This window comes from Rhodamnia argentea, chromosome 2 (genome assembly GCF_020921035.1).
Source record: "Rhodamnia argentea isolate NSW1041297 chromosome 2, ASM2092103v1, whole genome shotgun sequence".
In the NCBI taxonomy this organism is placed as follows: domain Eukaryota; kingdom Viridiplantae; phylum Streptophyta; class Magnoliopsida; order Myrtales; family Myrtaceae; genus Rhodamnia; species Rhodamnia argentea.
This window is the reverse complement of record NC_063151.1, coordinates 12,233,966-12,253,986: the sequence shown is the minus strand read 5'-3', so window position 1 is coordinate 12,253,986 and position 20,021 is coordinate 12,233,966.

Genomic DNA, 20,021 nt, shown 5'->3' with positions numbered 1-20,021 from the left:
GTTATTCCTTTATTTGCCCCAAAGTGTAGGGAGGTGATCACCAACAAGGGTTTAGAAATGAGAATTCAATGGCTCAAATTGGCTCTTCAAAGGATAAGTGTTTAGGGATATAGAAGTGAAATGCTTTTCTTCACTTTGAGATGTTCCAAATCTCTCGCCAGGAATCACCCGAAGCTATCACAAAAAGATTGATGCAAGTCAGTACAATAAAGTCTTACTCGACCTTTTCTCCAAGAAATCATCCAATGAACCTCCAAATATGCCCCAAAGGTGGGGTGGTTCTTGGACAGGGTTATATTCACAAAATTCTCCCTTTTGGCTCGATTGGTTATTAAGGGATATAAATGTGTATGGATAATTTTGAAATGGAAATGCCTTTTCATCATTTCAATCCATGTAATCAACGCGAATGACCCCTACGTCCCAAGGTTAAGCTCTTTCACTCTATCACTCTCACTCATCGTTCAAGTGAATCGGGACGTGTTTAAGGATAAAGTTTGCCTCTTTTCATCTGAAGGATCAGTCTTTTGAAAAGCTTTCAAAACATGCCCTTTTATAGAAACTCGGGGCATTTCATCAAAAATTCATCATTCGCAAAAATCTTCATTGAGAGGGTATTCGAAAGACGTTTCGAAATTTGAAAGGAATGTTTCTTTGAAAGAGCTCGTTGCTTTGCAAATCCAAATTTTCTTAATTTCAAGCACGACGGTGTATGAAAATACTTTGTAAAGGAGGAAAACCTCAAACTCCGTCTTCTTCAAATATTGACTTGTTCCCCGTAAAAACAAAAGGAAACAATCGGTTCAAAACATTTAAAATTTTAAGTTCCGAAGCGGTTTTTTCTTGTCTCCTTCGGACGTTGACTCCCGTTTCCTCCTTCGAATGTTGACTCCCGTTTCCTCCTTCGGATGTTGACTCCCGTTTCCCGTAAAAACAAAAGGAATCAATTAGTCAAAGATATACAAAATTTCAAATCCCGAAGCGACTTCCTCCTGTCTTCTTTGGATGTGTTGACTCCCGTTTCCCGTAAAAACAAAAGGAATCAATCAGTTCAAAGATATTCAAAGTTTTAAGTTCCGAGGCGATTTCTTCTCATTTCCTCCGGATGTTGACTCTCGTTTCCTCGTAAAAACAAAAGGGATCAATTAATTCAAAGATGTTCAAAATTTCCGATCACATTCCAAATTTCAAATCCCGAGCGACTTCCTCCCTGTCTCCTTCGGATGTTGATTCTTGTTCCTCTCGCAAGGTTCTTCGTGATTCCCGTTTACCGCAAAATACAAACGTATGCAAATGCATGTATGCAGATGTCATGCGAATGCAAAATTCTATGTGACTCGAGATCTGCTCATTAATCGCTCTGAAGCTCAATTTATTTCAAGGAAAATATCTCTTCATGGCATCCGAATTCACCGGACTTGCCAACTCTTCTCCATCCATGTTTACAAGTATAAGAGCTCCCCCGGATAAGACTTTCTCGAATCACGTAGGGGCCTTCATAATTTGGCGTAAATTTGCCTCCCCGGGTGTTGTGCATTTGGGAGCATTTTCTTCACAACTAGCATCCCCGTTTCAAAATTTCCGGGCTTGACCTTCTTGTTAAAAGCTCTGGCTACTTTCTTCTGATAATTTTGACCATGACGGATAGCCCTTAATCGCCTTTCATCAATCAAATTCAATTGTTCGTGTCTCCGCCGGTCCCACTTATCCTCCGTGAGTTCTATTTGAGACAGGATCCTTAAAGAGGGGATTTCCACCTCTACCGGTAGGACTGCTTCCATACCGTATACCAAAGAATAGGGAGTTGCCCCGGTCGAAGTACGAATGGAAGTTCGGTAGGCCATAAGAGCATATGGCAATCTTTCGTGCCAATCTCCATACTTCTCAGCAGCCTTGGCCAATATCTTCTTGATGTTCTTGTTAGCCGCTTCCGCAGCTCCATTCATTTGTGGGCGGTAAGGTGAAGAATTTAGGTGTCGTACCTTAAATTGTTCCAACAATTGATCGACTACCTTGTTGTTCAAATTTGAGCCATTGTCTGTAATGATGGCTCTTGGCACTCCATATCTTGAGATGATATCTCGCTTGATGAACTTGGCCACACTATTCGCAGTGACATTGGCATATGAGCTAGCTTCAATCCATTTGGTGAAATAATCAATAGCAACTAGAATGAAACGATGTCCGTTGGAGGCCTTTGGGTTGATAGGGCCGATCATATCAATTCCCCACATGCGAACGGCCAGGGGCTCGACATTTGATGTAGCTCGCTTGGTGGCGCATTTATCCTGTCGCCGTATACCCGACATTGATGACAGGATCTAACATGCTGGTTGCAATCCGACTCGATAGTCATCCAAGAATATCCGAGTCTCATAATCTTCTTGGCGAGGAGGTGACCATTCATATGCGGCCCGCACTCTCCTTCATGAATCTCTTTCATAATGAGATTTGCTTCTTTGGAATTCACGCACCTCGCCAGGATCGAGTCAAAGGATCTCTTGTATAGGATCCGTCCGCTGAGGAAAAATTTAGATGCCATCTTGCTTATGTACTTTTTATCTTCCGGTTGGACGTTCAAGGGAATTCGCCCTTCGTAGGTAATTCTTGATGTCATGATACCACGGTTCCTCATCGGGTTCTTCTTCAATGACCATGCAAGATGCGGGTTGCTCAAGGATGTCAATCCTTAACGGTTCTATCTCAAGACCATTTTGCACTTGTAACATGGCTGATAATGTGGCCAAAGCATCAGCAAAATGGTTCTGAGTTCTCGGCAGATATTCAAAAGTGATCTCCTCAAAATGTTGGATCGCCTCCTCGAGGTACTTATGATAAGGAATAAGCTTGGGATCCTTTGTCTTCCACTCCCTTGAGTTTGTAAAATGATTAGCATGGAATCTCCATATACCAAGAGCTTCTTCACCTTTAATGAGATGGCCAATTGTAATCCTAGTATGCAAGCTTCATATTTAGAAATGTTGTTGGTGCAGGGGAATACCAACTTGGCTGAAACTGGATAATGTTGATCTTCGGGGGATATCAAAACGCGCCCGATGCACTCGATCCAAGTGAGGTTCACCTGCGCCGTCGAAGTACATTGTCCATTTGTCTTCAGATATATTCAGGATTTGACCTCCCTTGTTTTGCTCAAACGTCCTTAGGAGGGTTCTCGCCTAGCATATCAGCAATCGCTCTTCCCTTGACAGATTTTTGGGGAGAGGTTTTGATATCGAACTACGAAAGCAAAGATTTGCCATTTAGCCATCTTTCCCAACAACGTTGGTTTCTCCAAAAGGTATTTGATGGGGTCATTCTCGGTGACCAATTCTATATGATAATGCAGCGTATATTGCCTCAATCGTGGAGGACCCAGCACCAATGCTACGCAAGTCCTTTCCACTCGCTGGATACTTGACTTCGATGTTGTAAACTTTTTGCTCAAATAATATATGGCCCGCTCTTTACGATCCTTGGGGTTAGTTTGGGCAAGTAAAGCTCCCAGGGATTCATCATTAACCGTCGATATAGAGTTAGAGGAATGTTAGGGATAGGAGGTACCAATACTTGGAGGTTGTACCGGATATTCCTTGATCTTCTCAAATGCTTGTTGGCATTCCGCATCCCATTTCACCTTTGCACCTTTCTTTAGCAACTTGAAGAAGGGTTTCGCCGTTTCCGATAGTTGGGATATGAATCGATATATAATTCAATCTTCCTAGTAAACCCCTTACTTCTTTAACAAGAACGGGAGTTCCTATTTCCCATATGGCTTTAATCTTGGAAGGGTCAATTTCAATACCACGGCTGCTCACCACAAATCCTAGCAAACTTTCCGGATCTTGCGCCAAATACGCATTTCGCAGGATTCAACTTGAGCTTATATTTTCTCAATCGATCAAATAACTTCTTCAGCACTTTAACATGGTCTTCTCCAGGCTTGGACTTGGCAATCATATCATCCACATAGACCTCGATCTCCTTATGTATCATATCATGAAAAAGGGTCACCATAGCCCTCGATATGTTGCACCTGCATTTTTCAACCCAAATGGCATCACCTTGTAACAAAAAGTTCCCCATTGTGTAGTGAATGAGGTCTTGATCTTATCTTCTTCCTTCAAAGATGATCCGATTATATCCTCGAGAATCCATCCATAAAGGAGAACAATTCAAAACCCGCAAGATCGTCGACGAGCACATCAATGTGCGGTAGGGGAAAATCATCCTTGGGACTAGCTTTGTTCAAGTCCCGATAATCCACGCATATTCTAATTCTCCCATCCTTCTTCTTAACTCGGGTACGATATTGGCGACCCAATCAAGATATGGGACAGCCTCGATAAATCCAACTTTAAGGAGCTTCATCACCTCTTCCTTGATTTTATCCGCCAGCTTCAGGGGATTCATTCTTCCGGGTGATTGATTTACTGGTGTGCAAGAAGGATCTCGTGGGCAAAGCATGCTCCACAATCTCACGATCTAGACCCGGCATGTCAGCATACGACCGGGCGAAGATATCTTGATATTCCTTGAGTAACACCGTCATTCTTAAAATATCTCGCTGCAGACGGTGTCCTCCTATTTTCACTTCCTTGACGCAATCGAGAATCTCCCAAATTAATAGTGATAGGTTCTTCGTAAATAGGAGGCTTAGATTCTTCGAAACAATCCCATTCTTTCTTGATATCGCTCACATCAACCTTGTCTATATCAACTTCGCATGCATAGTCATCGAGCTGATCCGAGTCACATATTAACCTCGTTATGTATGGGTGGGATGACATGCCCGAAATGCACCATGAAAGGTTAGTATTTAAAGATGATAAAATTGAAGGATGCATGATTTTTATCATGAAAACATTTTTCAAATTCCAATTTTTTAGACAAAGAAAGGAGAACTAGTCCACGATCTTCCGACATCCTGGTTCTCAAAAGCTATTTAAAATCCAAGATCATATGGCGGATCGGGCCTCAAGTTTCATGGCGAATCAATTGTCATCATCGGACCAATCCGTTACTCCACATGTCCGTAATCAAGTTTGTGATGATTTTCATTAATAGATGCAACTAAGAACAATACAAGATCGCACTTCCCCGGATCACAAGATGTGACCCAAAGGGTGCTAAAACATTCAAAAAGTTTTAAAGCAAGTGCAGTAATCAAAATGCATTAAAAGATAAAGTTCGAAAGAGCCTTTTACTCGGGGTGGGGAAATCATCGTTCAGCCACTCAATTATCACGTTCACCCGATTATCCAGGAACGGGTTGAATAAGTCCGGCTCTGCATTCTCGAAATGTCCTCATCTTCCAGCCATTTGCCTCCCTTAGAGAATACCTCAAATAAAGGGTTTAGGAGCATTTTTCCTCTAGCTTTCCATACATCGGTGCCTATGAAACGGCCACCTTGGCGTCCACGGCGTCCACGGTCTCCATAACAATTGTTTTGACCTCGGCCTCGACCGGTGTTATTTTTCGCTATTCCATTATAACCCGGACCAACCTTGTGGTCATTTGAGTCCAAATTCAAAGGGTTACGGATTCCCCGACCATGTTTCCCTAATCCAAGACCCGGAATAAATCCATTCGAGAGTAGCACTTTTCCCGCCATAGTCGCAGGTTTCGAAAGCTCTGGTATAGCCACCTTTGCATCCGGTGACACATGCATGACAGATACAATGTCAAAGGTGTGATAACTCAGCTCCTCCTCTTTTGAGGGTTCAATGTATGGGACCATCCCTTTTAAAGCGGCTCGATGCCCCTGTCTCGCCATGGACGGTGATCAATTGACCCTTGACCACAAATTTTAACTTTTGATGCGAGAGAGGAAGGTACCGCTCCGCACACATGAATCCACGGTCTTCCCAGGAGCAAGGTGAAGGCGCTTGGAATATCCAATACTTGGAACGGTATAGAAAATGTTACCGGTCCAATGACAATGTCCAATTCGATCTCTCCTACAACATTCTTGGAGACTCCATCAAATGATCGGATGGTGGCCTTGGATGTCTTCACAAAATCTTCATTGATCCCCAAGCTTCTCAAAGTGCTTAGTGGACACAAAGGGTTGAAAGCGGAACCATTATCAATCAAGACGTGAGGCACCTCTTTTCCGTGACACCTCACAACTATGTAAAGGGCTTTGTTGTGGACCCGCCCTTCTTTCGGGAAGTCTTCGTCCGAGAAGGATATCCGGTCCTTCAGAAGGATAGCACCCACAAAGTCTCCCAATTGCACTTCGTTAATTGTCTCTCGAACATGCACCTCATCCAAAGCACCTTCAAAAGGGCGTCTTTGTGCTTTTCAGAATTTTTGAAGAGATCCAAGAAGGAAATCCGTGCGGGCATCTTCCGCAGTTGGTCAACGACATCATATTCACCGGTCCTCACGACCGATTGCAACTTCTCAACCTCTTCCGCAGCTTGGGATTCTCTTTTCAGAATCCACTTCTCTCGGGGGATAACATCTTCCCGATCTCATTATGGCATCAATCTCGCCGGGTTCCATAATCCCAATGAACCGCCCTTGAGTTGTACTCTTCCACAAAGGTAATTTAATCCTCACCGGTATGATCTTTTCTCGGTAGTGATTCGATGTTGATGGTTTTTCCGAACTAGAAGCTTCCTACTCCCAACTATCAACTTTGTTCAAATCAATCACAAAACGAATTGGGGCATCTACCATCCCAATCATTTCATCCTCATGAACGTCATCGTGGTTATGTTCGGACCTGGCCTTACCAATGTGGCATTTTCTTCATCGAAATCCCTCGCGCCTTTCTCTTCCGACTCTCAGGGATAATCCCTTCAATCCTCATGCCAATCTCCACCGGATGTTGGAACGATGAGTACGTGTATGCATACATGCGATCAAAGTATTCCGCCGGAAGTGACTTTAGTACAAACTCCAGCATTTCTCTCTCCGACAGCGGCGGTTGCACCATCACAGCGTGTTTCTTCCACCTTCTTGCAAAGAGCTCAAAACTCTCATCTTCACCTTTCCGGATGTTCAACAAATTAGCCTTAGTGAAATAACCCCTAATCCCAATTCAAAGTGACGTAAGAAGTGCTCCGATAAATCCTCCCATTTCGGGACCCGGTCCTAGGTCAATTAACTCGAAACCATGCTAATGCGGGGCCCGTTAAACTATGTCCGAAATTCCGGATCAATGTTTCATCATCTTCATGGTGGCCAATCATTTGGCGGAGATAATATGAGATATGCGCCAGAGGACACCTGGGCGCCATTATACTTCGTGCGGAAGGTCACTCTCGGGTTCGCACCTTGAGGCGGGACGTTTCTTGCTTGAGTAAGTGGCGTAATCAGCTCCTTCAACTCATCCATTTTCCTCGACACGTCATCTCCTTGCTCTTGCAGTAGAACGATCTTTCGATTCTGTGTCTCCATGGTCCGCCGTATCTCCAGAATCTGCACGCTTTCTTCTATCGCCATAGTATTCCTTTTGGTCGTCAATTGCGATAAATCTGCTACCATAGTTGTTAAATGACGCATGTGCGTCTCCGTATTAGAAAGTCGCATATCGACCTCTCGATTCTCCTGTTCATTCCGAGGAGCCGCTTGGTCCTTAACTTCATCGATCATTCCCACAAATTCATCGCTTGCGGGGTCATCCATTCCACCCCACCCATCGGGGACTACATCTCCAGAGTCAACAAAGAAACTCGGGGGCGCCGAATATAGCACTTTAAAGTTGTACCCACCACTATCTTCCCCCGGTTATCAACTATTTCGCCCCTCTCTAGGGCTTTCGCAAAAATCTTCTATCGCCTCGGCGGGCCTTATCCAGACGGACTTCATATTCGTCTATCTCTTCAATTTCTTGACCATCTTTGATGCTCATCAAATATCCCGAGGGTATTTTCAAAAGAGCTCCCCTCGTAGGTTTCATTGCGAACTCCTCGGACAAAGATGTCTACCGCCACGTAGGTCCCCTTGAAAGCGACATTTTCCATTCTTCCTATGACGCCCAAGCTAATTAATTTTTCCAAGCAAGCCTCTTTTTGCTCTCGGAAATACTCTCTCCTTCCGGGTATTGCGAGGCCAATGTCAAGATATCCCGCATTTTACTCATGTCCACTATGAATTCCAGAACCTCATCCTCTTCACCTCCAAAATCGCGTTTACCTCTCGATGCTCGGGTAGCGGGTTCTGCTGCACATTTGGTTCAGCTTTATCAAACTCTAGAACTTTTCCGTCGATCAATGCTTGCACCTTGAACTTCAAAGCGAGACAGTTGTCCGCGTTATGCCCCCTTTCTCCCATATGGTATACGCACGTCCGGGTCTCATCATACCCGGAAATCTTGGCGGGTGAGCTCTAGGTGGCTCTTTTGCAACTAAGCGATTTTCCAATAGCATGGGTAACAATTTGGATAAGGGTCGGGGTAGTGGGGTAAAAACAACTGGGTTCTTTTTCCGAATTCCGGTGGTTTGGAAGTAGTCCAGGAGGACGTTCCTTGGGTAGGAATTGAAGGCGAGAAATTTCCGGGCTTTGGCGGGTTAGGGACAAAGGCTACTTCTCCGCTTTGCTCCCTAATATCCCTTCTCAAAGGGTATTGGCGTTTGAAAGGCGCCCCGGGTATCTTCTTCTCTCTTAATGCCCACTCGTGGCGTTCGCCACCTTGATTAGGTGCGCAAATGTCCGACACCCGTAGGTGTTCGGTTTGTCGAAAAATTCAAATGGAAGGGCCTTGAGAAACAGATCTATTAGTTCTTCTTCCGGGACGGGTGGCTTTACCGCACAACCGGTGCTCTCCATCTCTCGGGCGTAGGCGCGAACGGCCTCGCTCTTTCCTTTTACGGTCCTTAAAAGGTCCTCTCTAGTTAGGGCGGTCAAAGTGTTAAATTTGTATTGCCGAAGGAACTCGTCTCGCGCTTTATCCCAATCGGCGAGCCTCTCCCGCTCCAATTCAATGAACCACGCCAGGGCTGCCCCGAATAGGCTTTCCCGGAAAGTGTTAACCAAGAGTGGAATGTTGTCGGAGAACTCGCGACATTCGGCGTAAGTAATACTTCAAGTGCGCCTTGGGACACCCGGTCCCATTATATCTTCTTACAAAGTCCGGTTCCTTGTAATCGGCCAGGAACCTCTATCTTTTCGAACGGTGCAACCTTGTCGAATCTCGAGAGCTCATAACCTTGACTCGCTAAACACTCTTCGATCTTAGCGAGCCTCTTAATTTCCTCTTCCATTTTGAGGACTTGCTTCTCCTTTTTCTCCAGGTCAATCACAATGGGAGGATCCTTAGGCGGTCTTTCCGGATTCGTAGTTGGATTGGCGGCGGGCGCCGGATTAGCGTTTGCTCCATCGGATGGCCCCCGCAGGAGCTTGAGAATTAGGGTCAACGGGGTATCTCCCCCGGCTTGCAATCATCATTGCCTTCATCTCCGCCATCATTGTGGCGATCACATTCATTTGATTCTCCGGATTACCCACACGAGGTGCGAGCTCTTCTTGTTCCATCCTTAACTTGCGCGTTTTGCTACGAGTCCTCGTATTTATCGCTCACCTGTTTTCGTGGATATCAAATCAAGATGGGAAATATTAAAGGATTGGAGACATTGATCCGTGGTAATTGACTTTTCTATATGTATGCATGAAATGCTCATAAAAGAAATAGTATGTATTTATTACAAACCAAATTGTTCAAAAGTATCTAAAAGATAACAAATATGTAAAATCTAAATGGGGGAATGGATCTATCCAAGTCGGGGACGCTTCCACTCTTCTTGCTCTTCGATCCATCGGAATCCCACAAGTATGGGTCTTCTCCTTCTTCCGACATCCACCTGCTCCGGATCCTCGGGAATGTATGGTTCTACTCCCGGTACATATGGTACTATGTACTCCGGCTCATATGACTCCACTTCTTCAATCCGAGGAGATACGCACTCGGGTACATATGGCTCTACCATTGATTGGCGATACTCCTTAAACTTCTTGATATACTCCTTGGAAGCTCTATGAATGTTCATCTCATTATCCAAATAATCCGGCCACTCAACTTGTTGCAGCGGGGAGTTCTTCAAAGCATGAAGGATAAGCTTGATCCGAGCCCGATACAACTCCTTTGTTTCCTTAGTGAGCTTTCCTCGTGTCATATCAAATGAGAAAATTCCGGGACAAACATCCGGTGGTATCTCTTGTAGAACTCCAAATTGCCTCACCACTCGAATGGGGTAATACGCCACAGCGCCGGTACATCCCAATAAGGGAATAGGGTTATCTTCAATACCCGAAACGCGAGCTTCTACGATCTTGGGCCAAGTCAAACGCCATCTAATATGCTCGGGTTTCAAATTGTCCAATAGCTCAACCCACTTTTTGAATGAGTATTTGGGTAGAAGGGATTGACACTTAAGGAAGGATCTAAGGGGGTGAACGTGCTCATTGATCTCATAACACCCCACCCGGAGTTGGAAAGTCTTTATATGAGAGGTGAACCACAAGTGGAGTAATCCGCTAGACGCTTGGAAAACGGCCTTTTTGAAGACTTGGAACGATTCAGGGAGAGAAAAGTCTCAGCTAAGATCATGTACGAATAATCCCAGCGACAACACGCTTGTCCGGCTATATGGGTTATGGAGGGGTCAAAAGTAGTTCTAGAAGTCGGGAATAGAACGAATGCAAAGAAAGCCAAGATAAACACCTTTCCCGATTTATGACCGGTTTCGGTGGGTAGAGAGGAATAGTTATCGAAAAGGAACGAGAATGTGAATTTGTTGGAATTGGACTTGTAAACTTTTTCAATTTCAGAAGTTTTAAGGCGAAGGAAACTCGATAACGAACGAGTGGAGTCCATGTCCAAAGGGGGTTGAGCTATACGTTCTTCAAATTTGGCCCCGATAATAGCGGTATACTCCTCAAGCGTAGGGGTCAATTCCAATCCTCGAAAGTTGAATGTCATTGTTCGCGCGTCCCATGCCTTGGCTAGTGCTTGAATGAGCGCCGGTTGGTATTCCACTTTGATCAAATCTACAAGTCGTCCCAAACGTCCTTCCACATAGGCTTTGTTGACGATGTCGAGGCGATCCCACCATATAGCGAGTTCCTTGCGCGGTATTGGGATGATTTTGATGTCTCCATTCCCCATGATCTAAAAATGCAAAAAATGATGATCCTAAAGTCAATTACCACAGTTTAATATGCATATGTATGTAATGTGATGCAAATGCGCTAACCAAATTCCATGTCATCTTTTGGTAACATGAGGGTCAACTACTCCCACTTGACCCAAATAAGCCAAATAGGGTAATTATGGACCAAATCTCACCCAAAGATGGCATGTAATTTGATTAGGATCGTTTAAGCGTAATCGGGGTAAAAAGTCGTTCACAAATTGACAACTCATGAAATTTACAAGTCTAATACAATAAAGTCAAAAAAGATAGAACATGATAATATCTAGAGATGTTCGGACAATAAATGTCGATGAAAGTACATAATAGACTCAAAATATAATGAAACCTAGAAAATGCCCCAAAGTCGTACTAATCTAGACAAGGGGAATGGTATCCTCATCCGATGAAATCTCTACTATCTCGGGAAGTTTGATATCTTCTTCATCATCGGAGGATATGGTGATGATTTCCTTCTTCTTAATCGGGGAGTGTTTTGGGGCCGTCTTGGTTGCACGTGGTTTTCTTGCCAACTTCATGTATAACTCCCAGATTCTTTCTTTCTCGCGCTCGAGTTCCAAATATCGTCCACATCGGGTATAATCGCAACTCTCGCTACGGATGCGGTTTCGTCCGTTGAGCTCTCGTCCGTGAACAAATCCGAAAATTCGGAATGAAGCGGGTACTCGGTCCTCGCGTCGAATGGTCCTCCGCTCCCATGTGAATACATCGGGTATAACAACACGACTTTGGGGCGCCATCTATCCTAAAAAGGAAAATTTGACTTTCAACCCCGATCACTTAAACGATCTTACAAATTGTGATGATATGTAATGAAAATGCATGATATGCAAAATTTAAATTTACAAGTTCAAAATAAAAAGGGTAGAAAGCCTTACCAACCGATGTTACTCTCTTTTTTGGTTTTTGGTTTTAGGTATACCAACCATCCATTTCACATGCGCATGAGACATGTGAGGTTTAACTCTAAAGAAATCAAAAAGGCTCGGGTATGGACCTAAAAAGGCTCCCGCTATACAAATCGAGGGGCCGCCCACAAGCGCAATCAAACAACAAGTGGGTAGGACCATCAATCTTACATAGCGAGCGGAATCAAATATGGTCAACCCAAGTGCAATCACACACAAGAGCTTCGCATACCGATCCCTATCTATGGCGACCTAAGAGGTGATTTCGCGGCTCGGGTTTAGGCGCTTGTGTGTGCAGTGTCGTGATCCTCCAAATATACAAGACATGCACCACAATTTATATTCAAAACACCGCTTCAAAATTTGCATAAATAAACAAACAATCCAAAACTCCATATCTGCATCAAAAATGGTTAGCACGGACGCCACCCCTTATAACTCCCATCTGCATCAACATTTAACACTTTTTGTTAGTGGACGTACCTCATCTTCAAGAGCATCTGCAGGAATCAAGGTTAGAAAACAATCAACATTTTTATCGGCTTAAATCCTCTTGAAGTAATTCCCAATCGGAGTCGCCAATCTGTCGCGACCCTCCGGAAATTTCTTTCCGGGGTGGAATAGGGCTAACGAGCCGATCCCCCCTTTTATAGACATATTTATGGGGGATCGCGAGTCTCTCCCAAGACCCATTACTCGAATCGCGATGTCGGGTAAAATTTATCAAATATCGAAATTGACCTTGTGTGGTCAGGTGGCATGTGCGAGGTGTACATGCAATTCGGAGTCGCCACCGATCGATTTATTGGAAGGTACGATCGGAAAACCTTACCGAGCGGTCGGGAGAAACCGTTCGGTTCCGCGAAAACCAGAGATTTTGGGTCCGGGGACTTGGTTACGCCATGTTTCAAATTTGACGCCCTTTCGGTTACCGATGTTGATTGTTTTTCTAACCTAAGATTTCATGCAGATACGATATCGGATGAGGTAGGTCCTAAAAAAAAAAATGAGTATTCATGCAGATGGGAATTTTCTATCCTAATCAATCACAATCGGAGAAAAAATAATGCGCAATCAAAATCATTACAAGCAATCAAATCAATCAATCAAGGTTTAATATGTCTAAAATGGCCCTATCGGCCCACACAAAAAATCAATTTTGGGTATCGGGGTGATTTGGTAAAAATTCGGGCCAGAAGGCCCGGAAGGGTAGAATGGTCATTTTTGGGGGGTTCGGGACCCGAAAATCACAAAATTGGGGTCGGGCCAGTTGAATGTGGCCATTTCCCATTTTTTGTGATTTTATGGAATTTTTCTAATTTTTTCTATTTTTTTTGGAATTTTCATTTATTTTTTAAAAATATTGGAAATTTTCCGGATCGAAATTAATCGACCCTCGAAGTCTCAAAAATTTTCGATCCAGACTTTATGAGTCCCGAATCGATCTACAAATTTTTAGAAATTTTTTATGAAAATCAGGGAATTTTTATGAATTTTCTAAGTATTTTTACAAATTTTTTTTTGGATTTTTGGAAATTTCTTTTTATTTTTTATTATTTTTTATTACTAAACCGGACCGGGTCAACCCGGTCAACGACCGGTCAACCCGGTCCGACCGCCTCGGACTCGCCCGCAATACCTAAAACGACACCGTACGTATATACCTATTTATTTGATTTTTTCATGAATTTCTAAACCTAATTTCTAATATTCTGAATATAAAAGAAAATAACGGACGGTTGAGATCAACTTCGAAGATTAATCTCGACCGTCCGTGAGTCTCAAAGCAAAACGACGCCGTATTTCAATTTCAAATGAACGGCCAAGATTAAGTCTTTGGATTCCATCTCGCCCATCAACTCGCTTAGGCTAAAACGACAGCGTATTGAACATTTAACAGACGGCCACGATCGATCCCCGAACTAATCCTTGCCGTCGCCTCGTCTAGCTATAAAACGACGACACTTTATTTAAAAACCTTGAACGGTCACGATTGGCTCTAGATCCGATCCGAGCCGTTCGTCCGCCTACGACTCAAAAACGACGTCGCATCCTTTAATATCGCGAACGGTCACGATTAAACTTGGACTCGATCCCCACCGTTCATCACGTCCGCGGAACCAAAACGACGCCGCCTGAGACTCTAATCAAACGGCACCGTTTCATTTATTTTCTATTTTCTTCCTAATATACCAATATCTAGAAAATATAAAAATTAGATCTAACGGTCCGAAATTAAACCTACCTAATTTTCACCACCGTTAGATCAAAGCCGATCGGGATTGTTCGCGCCAACGACCAAGCCACCTCGGCATGAACCGGACCTATCACCGAATGACACCTAGGACGCTGACTCGTTGACCATGACATGTCGGCTTCTTCTTCAACCTAGCGACGACACGTAATGGACGGCCGAGAACGCTCCGGCGAGATCTAACGGCGAGATCTCGCCGGAATGACGCGAGACCAACACCGGACGACTCGCTCGGACTTCCGCATCAACATATCCAAAGATTAAGTGATTGTATCCACAGAATCAACATATATCAAGCTCACACAGATCGAGATCGCATGGTTCAATCAAGCAAAAAAGAGCATTACGGTTCAATTCCTTCACACGAAGCTCGAAGATGAGTTGAGGAAACTTACCTCGAGTCCCGATCGGACTCGCGAAGGCCGGAGAGGTCCGCCGCCGTTCGGCCGCACCGCGATGATTGGAGGTTTCGACTCGGGATGTTCGAGCAAGATTGATGCAAAAAACTAGATACGAGCATGGTCGAGTGAGGCTCGTGCATCAAAAGGCACACAACAATTTCACGAATCATGCTTAGGATGTGAGGATGCCATGATTACACAAAGAGCGAGATAGGAAGATTAACTCACCGATTCCGGAGCTCGCAACTTGACCGAGCTGTCGCGATCGAATCCTCGGAGCCTAAACGAAGCTTCGGACGTGATTTCAAGTCTTGATTCGCTCCGGATTGGCCTCACCAAGAGCTCACGGTCGAGCTCGAGTTCTCAACCGAGCGAGCGGGAGAACGAGCTCTCTCTCGTTTTCTCTCTCTCTCTAGCTCTATCAACAACTTGCGAACAGAATGAGCCCCCGCTCGCTTCGCGAATGTTCTTGGCCTTTTATACTGGATTTTCGAAATTTGGCGCGTCTCGGGTGTGAGCTGGCAGGGACGTATTCACGTGCGAATCGCACGAATTTTGGTCACCCGAGGTCGGACGGCGACGGGCACAAGAATGCACTCCGTTTGGCTCTCCGTTAGTCGCGAATCGAGCTCCAATTTGGCGCGGATTGTGAAATGTTGACTTTTTGGCCTCCGAGCCTTTGACCGGCTGCTCCGCCGTGCTCCGGCGACGATTGGTCACGGCGTTGGTGGCGATGGACACGTCTCAGCTCGAGGAGCAAAACCCCCACGATAATTGGACCAATTAGGATCGAATTGCCCTTCAATTTGTTGATCAAAATCCACCTTCAAATCTGCAGAATGGGACAATCGCGCGAGGAAGAAGAAGTATCGTTCTAGACCGGTTCGACCGGTCCGACCGGTGGTCGACCGGTCCGAACCTGGTTCGCATAGTTGCACTTTCAAAATTTTCAAAATTAAACGAAATTGGTTGGGAATTTTTGCAATTAAACCTCAAAATTGGACTTAGGACCCTGAATATCATCTAAAAAAGTGGTTTTGCCCAAAATTTCCCATCAATTTATACAAAACCCCCAAATTTTTCAAAATTCCCAATTTGGGGAAAAACTAAATTGAACGTCTAATTGATAAAATTGGACTATGAGACCCATGCCAATCGATTCAGAATGTGTCTAAACACTAGGGATGGTCCAATTGTGCAATGATAGTCCCTCAATTAAAAGTAATTTCAAAAATTGACCAATTGAGGGACTAAATTGAAAATATTTTGGGGATTTTGCCTAATTCGTGCAATTGTGGGTGCAATTGATCAAATTGAAGTTCAAAGGGACTGCGATTGAATGTCTAGACACAAAATGTGCAAAAATTGCAAATAAAAAGATTCAATTGGTATTTTTTATGAAAATTCAACTCTAGGTGTTGTGAAGTAACTCCTAAAATTGAACTCAATTTTTGATTTTTCTTGAGGTCAATATGAAAAGGGAATTAAAAAAAAAATATTGGACATTTTTCTGTATTTTTGCGACCTCGAAAAGTATTTTTTATGAATTTTTCAAATATTTTCCTATTTTCCGAAAATAATAAAAAAATGCGAAAGATATGAAAAAATATTTTTTGTTCCAAATTGGTTCCTTAAGCTTGGCCAAGGCTTCCAATGTTGATTTTATAATTTTTTAATTTTTTGTGAATTTTTAATGAATTTTGGAAAATAAAACTAAAGGAAAACTGACTAAAAATTCAGGGGTCAACACAAACAACTCCGGCAAAGCCCCAAAGGGTGTTCCCTTCTAAACTATGCCACTGAAGGACGTGATCATTACAAGCACGAGCTCGAACACACCACTCTTGATTCCGGTTCCCCAAGCCGGCCATGTAGCTACGGGATTAAATGATGACACAGCCTAAGTCGTTGGCTCGATGGAACAGAGGATACAAGAGGTGGAAGGGACGTACAACATACCCCAGATTGACCTATCCGTCTTCTCGAAGGTCGAAGTGCCGTAGAAATTTAAGATGCCTAACTTTGAGAAGTACGATGGCACTTCCAATCCGATTCAACATATCCAGAAGTATCAAGCTAGGATGAATAAGTATGTAGCTAATGGCCCTCTGATCCAAACTTTTCAAGCTAGTCCGAAAGATGCAGCCATGAGATGGTACACGGATTATGAGGTTTATTGGATGGAAGACTGGAGGGAAAAGCATACTAGAAATGCCATAACTTTTGTACGGCGTTCACTTGAGTGCCATAACTTTCAAAACGTTCACTTAAGTGCCATAACTTTTAAAAATCGTTCACTTGAGTGCCATGTTGACGTGGCAGCCGGAAAAGTTACCGTACACGCCGGAAAAGTTACTGTAGCACGCCGAAAAAGTTACCGTAGATGCCGGAAAGCTAACGTGGCACACCGAAAAGTTGACGTGACACGCGCAGAAAAGTTATTGTAGCACTCAAATGAATAATTTTGCTCCGACGTAGCACTCAAGTGAACGATTTTTAAAAGTTGTGGCACTTAAGTGAACGTTTTGAAAGTTATGGCACTCAAGTAAACACCGTAGACAAGTTATGGCACTTTTAGTGTACTTTTCCCAAAGACCGGGAGAAGGCGGCCAATGCATTTGTCAAGCATTTCAATGTGAATCTGGACATTCTCACTTCTAGGGAAGACCTGGAACAAGCGAAAATGAAGAAGGGCGAAACAATTAAGCAGTATGCCACCAGATGGAAGAGTATCACATCACGGCTAAAACCAAGGCCGCTTAAGGAGGAACTCATGAGATTGTTCGTCTCTACCCTTCCTCAAGCTATGCGGTCTCGTATCCTTGGAACCACGACCACTTTGTTGAGTCATCTCATTTTGATGGGTGAAGAAGTAGAGATTGGATTGAGGAAAGGATGGTATGACGAACCTAGTTCTTCCGGAAAGCGAATTGCTAGCAAGAGAGATAAGGAGCCATCCGTTGAGATCAATATGGCTTACACACAGCATGCTCCGGTTCAAACCCCCAACATACAGATTGCCGCTCTGCAACTAGCTAGCCATGGTCGCCCGCAGAGTCAACATCGCTCGAACCAGCACACTAAGCGGCATTTTACACGTCTCCCTGGACCTCCATCCCAAGTGTTGGTTATTTTACGGAAGAAATGCCTACTCTCCACTTAGCCGAAGCGGCCCAATCCCGAGTTTCTCCGCAACTACGATCCATCCAAGAAATGCGATTACCACATGGGTGAGATTGGACACTCGACTGAATTAATTTAGGGGCAAGGGGCAGATTCTCGATCGTGACCACGCATCGGCCCGATCAATCCTTAGATAGTCCCGCAGATGGTAATCAAGCAATTGAAGCAGGCTAGAAGTCCTTAGCTGATACCGCATATTATACTTCGCCCTTAATCATCTCCCATACCAATTGATGGAGCGACCGGTCAATCTAAATTTGGTTCGCATTGGTCCAGTCAAGCTAAAGTTTGAGAATCACACCAATCGAGAGCTAACTTTGTCTCCAAACCGGCGTTGGTGCTCATAATAGTCCCGTGATCAATGTTTCACCGTTGGTCGACCAATTTGATAAAAAAACGATCCCTTAGGATCCTTACATCCAATTTCGACACTCACCGTCGGCGATCCCTATATTGATCGATGCTTCCTTTGGCTGTCTTTTGATTAGCCTAATAATGATCCTTGGGGCAATCCTTAGCCAATTGCTTGATCAATTCATTACTGCATCACATTATTCGACGAAATATGGAGTCGGTCGACTACATCCAAGAGTTCATGCACAAATGGCCTAGGCCAATAGAGGACCATTTATAGAGTCTCCATTTCCCTAGAGGATTCAAGACCGGAGTTCACCTAAGCATGAGACAAGGGGCATTCTTGGCCATCGAAGCCTGATCGGGGTATGTCCAACTATATGCATCGGCCAACACGTACGCCAGCCGAAGCAAATCCATGCTTCGCTCTCGACCATTCCTTTGATCATGCTCTGTCAGCCTACAAAAGACAGGACGAACCAAGGTTGCCCGTTCTCCAAGGGAGTATGTCTTACCTTGCTCGATCACTTTTGAAATGATCTTCTATTTCCCTTCTTGCAAGTGTCAAGTTAGGAGACACATCTTTGATGGCTACCACTAAAGTAGATCGATAATTGGAGCTTCTCAAATTCTCACCTCGTCTTTTTTTTAGATCCTATTCATGCACATTTTTTTTATGCAAGATCAAATGTGAGAAAAGTTGTTTGCCAAGGTTTGAAACCGAGTTCCTAACACTGGCCATGTCCGGGGCAATCTCATATTTTGGCAAAGCTATACCCCTCTTGATTGAAAATGGGACAAATCAATAGCGAACCATGACTTAGAAAAGGGATTATATTTCTCCGACTTATACGATTTTCAAGACGACATTTTCCTTCTTGCAGGAGCATATGACCAACCCGATGGTCACCGTTATGGCATAAAGCGGATCATTGAAGTCTTCAATGGGCTCATTCATTCATGCATGTATTTCTTGCTCTGAGGCAACTCAGATTACCTCATTCCTAGGAATTTTCTTACATCCTTCCATAGTTCATTTTTTAACCAAATGCGCGCATTTTTCATGAAACATGACTGATGCTGAAAATTGCTACATCTTGCACATTGCATATTTTATGCCCGATTATCAACTCTGAATAGGGAGTAAAACCGCATGTGTTGCATCGAATGAACAAGAATGGGGCATGACAGGATGATGAAAGGTAAGTCATTTCCATACACATCCAGCATTTTGATCCCCAGTGAGTTGAGCGGTAGCTAGGTTCCGCATTTCACAAGGTAAAAGGTTTTCTCGCAAAAGGTATGATAGCCGAAGTGACAGAGGCATTTAGTTCTCTATCCCAAATACTATAGGTTACCATTGCAAACCCCCTTTGAACGGCAGTTTTATTTCTTTGCCCCTGTCAAGAACTACCCCATATAGGGACTAAACAAGGTAATTCTAGCAGCAACACAAGGTAAATGGTTAGAAATTCTCTTGCTCGGACTAACATCAATCTTCAAGTGTTCCTTTGCATTATACTAAAACTTTAATTCAAGTGCCTTAGGATGATGAAGAGCATTTATTTCTCTATCCTACACACTATGTCCTTTGCATAGCCCACTTGAGCCTGCAAATTCCTTTCTTAAACCTCTGTTGGTGATTAGTTGCTCACTTCAAAACGAAGATAACATTTTCCCAAGGAGCGTAACCGGAGATGATCAAGTCAACGTACAATTCCCCTGTGAACTCATCTTGTATTTTAGATTTTTCATAACTTT